The sequence below is a fragment of the Apium graveolens genome, chromosome 7, assembly GCF_009905375.1.
Source record: "Apium graveolens cultivar Ventura chromosome 7, ASM990537v1, whole genome shotgun sequence".
NCBI lineage: Eukaryota > Viridiplantae > Streptophyta > Magnoliopsida > Apiales > Apiaceae > Apium > Apium graveolens.
In genome coordinates, this window is record NC_133653.1 from 125,570,073 (window position 1) to 125,574,428 (window position 4,356).

The window sequence follows — 4,356 nt, forward strand, 5'->3', positions numbered from 1 at the left end:
TCTTGTCTGTATTTGCTTCTGTATCACTAGAAAGCTTTCCTGATGGTCTATTCAATAAGGAGTTAGCAATTTTCCCTATTTCGTTCTCCAGAGTCTTGATAGAAACAATCTGGCTTTGGCATATAAGAGCCTGATTTTTGCACATAAGTCGGAACTCCTCCAATTCAGATTTTTCATTCGAAGATAGACCTGCACCTCCATGAGTTTGTTGTTGAAGTTGGGGTTGTTATCTTGGTGTATATTGCTGATAAGGCTGTTGCATTGTACTCTGATTTTTGCTCCAACTGAATTTAGGATGATTCTAGTTGTCAAGATGATAAATGGATGGAACTGGTTGCTTTGATCTCTGAAAGTTGCTAAAAAACTGAGTTGATTCACTAGATATAGCGCATTGTTCCATCGCATGCGAACCTGCATACAGCTCACAAATACTGGTTATCTGATTAACACCGTAGTTAGCCAGAGAATCGATCTTCGTAGATAATGCCTTTAGTTGAGCAGTGATAGTCGTAGCTGTATCCACTTCCAAAACTCCTGCTACCTTGCCCTGTGGTAATCTCCGGGTTGGATACTGATATTCATTAGCAGCCATCAATTTAATTAAACCATAAGCTTCCTCATAGCTCTCTGCCCATAATGCTCCACCTGATTCTGCATCAAGCATGGGTCTAGACTGTGCTCCCAAACCATTATAAAAACAATTTATGATCATCCAATCAGGCATTTCATGATGTAGACACTTTCTCAGCATCTCCTTATAACGCTCCCAAGCTTCACAAAAAGATTCTCCTGATTGCTGCGTAAATTGAGTAAGAGCATTTCTTATTGCAGCTGTCTTTTCCATAGGGAAGAATTTAGTGAGAAACTTTTGAGAAAGATCTTCCCAAGTAGTAATTTAGATATGAAGAATGAAGTGTTACACAAATCACACAACTCTCGATTTTCTATCCACCCTGGTAGCACAAAGATGTACCAAGACTTGAAGAAAAACTTCTGGTGGCCAGGAATGAAGAAGGATATTGCAAATTGGGTTATCAAATGTCATGTATGCCAGACGGTAAAAGTGGAACATCAACGGCCAAGTGGATTGTTACAACCTTTAGAGATTCCCCAGTGGAAGTGGGAAGAGATTGCAATGGATTTTGTGGTAGGATTGCCAAAGATGAGAGCTAATCATGATGCTATTTAGGTAATCATTGACAAATTGACGAAGTCAACACATTTCCACCCAATAAATGAAAGGTATTCTTCAGAAAAGCTAGTTAAGCTGTATTTGGATGAGATATTAACAAAGCATGGAGTTCCTATGTCCATTATGTCATATCGAGACCCGAGATTTAATTCCAGGTTTTGGACCAAGTTCCAAGAATGTTTAGGAACTAAGTTGAATATAAGCACCGCCTATCGTCCTCAGATGGACGATCAAAGTGAGAGAACAATTTAGACCATAGAGGATATGTTAAGAGTTTGTATTTTGGATTTTAAAGGAAATTAGGATGAACATTTACCTTTGATTGAATTCTCGTACAACAACAGCTATCATGCAAGCATTGGAATGCCGCCTTACGAAGCTTTGCATGGACGTAAGTGTTGATCACCATTGTATTGGGATGAAGTAGGAGAGAAGAAAGTATTAGGCCCCTAGCTGGTTCAGCAGACCAAGGATGCAGTAGCATTGATTCAGAAAAGGTTAGCAGCAGCCCAGGATAGATAGAGAAAGAATGTGGACTTGCATAGAAAGGATGTGAACTTCCAAATAGGGTCATTGGTATTACTAAAGGTATCAACTTGGAAAGGATTAGTACAATTTGGTCAGAAAGGTAAGCTTAGCCCCAAATTTATAGGACCATTTGAGGTTTTGAGGAAAGTAGAGAACGTTGCCTACGAGGTAGCGTTGTCGCCGCAGATGCATATCCATATTGAAACCCTATATTCCTGATTTAAATCAAGTCATAGAGTATGAACCGATTGAGCTTCAGCCATATTTTTCCTATGTGGAACAACCAATCCAAATCTTAGATCGTAAAGAGCGAGTCCTTAGGAATAAGTCGATCCCCATAGTGAAGGTTCTCTGGAGAAATCCTCGAGTAGAAGAGTCTACTTGGGAGTTAGAGTCAGACATGCTTGATAAATATCCTCATTTATTTAGTTAAGTCAGATTCTAGGGACATAATCTTTTTAAGGGGGTAGGATATAACGACTCGTATATTTTGTATTATTGTAATGATGTTTTTATTGAATAATTAATTAAATAAAATATGTGTATTGGTTTTGGAATTGTGTAATTTATTATTAAGTTATATTGTTTTGTTTCGCGTTTAAAAGTGATTGTATTACAATTATATATATATAAATATCTGGATTGTCTCTAAAATTGGTTTTATAATTTTATAATTTCAATAATTATTTTTAGGATGTTATAAAATGAGAAGTCAATATTTCACTAATTATTTATCCTTAAATGATCTTCTGATTGCATTTATTTATAAAATCCATATTTGATTCCAGGATTCTTCAAAAATCACGAAACTCATATTTTATGAAGTTTATTATATTCTGAGAATTTTTAAAATTATTTTGGAAATTTTTGGGATTAATTTCACTCGCTCGTCGATTCGTTTAATTGTTAAAAGCGGGCATAAATTGCGTTTCAAAAAAATTATTTTAAAATTACGAATTTACGTTTTAACAAACTTTGAGATAACTGTAACATTTTAAGACTATTATTGTAATTTATCGAATTTGTTTTAAAGATGACTCGGTTCGTTAATTTGAGAATTCGGGGTGAATATTGGGTCCGTGGGTATTCAGGGAAACGTGTTAACATCTAATAAAAGATGTTAACACATATCCATTTAAAGGACACGTGTGGGCTGCAGATTAACTCCCCTAAAACATCATCTCTTTCTCCTCTGTCTCGTCTCAATCTCTCTTTCTCATCTCAGTCTCTCTCCCACGCTATCTTCCCTGTTCTTCCTTTCTTTTCCCTTCTTTTCCTCCGTTTTCTTCTCCTGTTTGTGGCTGTCTTCCTGTTCTTCGACTTTTCCGGCCGATTTTCCGGTAATTGTCATTTGTTCCTGGTTATTCTGGTTCGGTACATATATATACGTATGTATATGTGCGTATTTGTGTGTGCTATTGCATGTGTGTGTTTGTCAGTTGCGACTGTGTGTTTTATGGCGGTGTTTTTCTGCCTGGTACTGTGTTTTTCCAGCCACGATTATTGGCCTGTGTTGGGCACGTGTATACGCGTGTATTGCCCTGTTCATTTTGGAATTTTAATTATATTATCTAATTTCTATAGGAACTTTTATTAATTGATTTCGTGAAATAAAAATGTTGCGTGCGGAAAATTAATTTTGTATCTGAGAAGTTTCGGGTTGGAAACCCGAGAATTAATCCGGAACAGGTATATGGGATGGCAGTTGGAGCCGTCTAGTGTTGATAGCCGGATTAGTTGTCTTCACATATCCGTTACGTATCTGATTTGGATTTGTGATGTCCGTAAGGGATTAAGTAATTGGTACAGTGGATTTATAAATGTGAATAGCATGCTAAAATTGGACTCTGGTACTTACACATCACATAACTACGTTTATTTTGTTGAAAGCATGCTAGTCAGCTATATTCAGTTATCTCATCTTTTCTTATTTACTGATGCTGAGAATGATTTACAGATTGTGAATTTCATATTGATTTATAGTTCTGTTCCTATAATTGTTTAAATTAATGTTGTTATCTGGATATTCATATGTTGGTACTGTTGAGCGATTATGCTCACCCATGCAACCTATTATATATCTATCGCAGATGCTTAGAAGACCAATCAGACCTTGGCAGAACCGTGTCTCAGCCCCTTTAGTACCCGGCTCCTCGGAGGTAGTTAGTATCAGACCATGTGCGATCGGATGAGTTGCTGAATAAGTTAGTTTGTCAGACTTTTTAAATAAGTGATTTATAATAATGTGTAGCTTGGATCATACTTGAACCTGGATCGGATCTTGGTTTGGGGTCGCAGTAGTTTAATATTAATAATAATCTTGTTATTTATATTTCAGTTTATCGTGTTTAGTGACGTCAACTCCTGACCCCTAGGTTGAGGCCGTCACAGTTGGTATTAGAGCTACAGGTTCAAGTCCCTGATTCAAGTTAAGGATTGAGTCAAAAAGGGTAGAAACTGTGTCTTAAGGTGTGAGTCAGCAACTCATATACAGGAGCAAACCCTTGAGTCAGTCGAGGGTTCCGACGGTGTTACCCTGTCATCTATTAATGTATTGATAGAACTGTCATGACCTTGTTGTGTCTTTCCTGTATATTTATCTTGCTGGCAGTGTCCTATTGTGATCTTTAGTTCTC

General features: G+C 36.9%; 1 non-coding gene across 1 annotated transcript; it reads left to right on the plus strand.

The window, feature by feature from the left end:
* Positions 1-722: 722 nt before the first annotated feature.
* Positions 723-829, plus strand: LOC141675322 (small nucleolar RNA R71). Its single transcript, XR_012555980.1, has one exon. It is a non-coding gene; the product is annotated as a small nucleolar RNA R71 (small nucleolar RNA).
* The last annotated feature ends 3,527 nt before the right edge of the window (positions 830-4,356 follow it).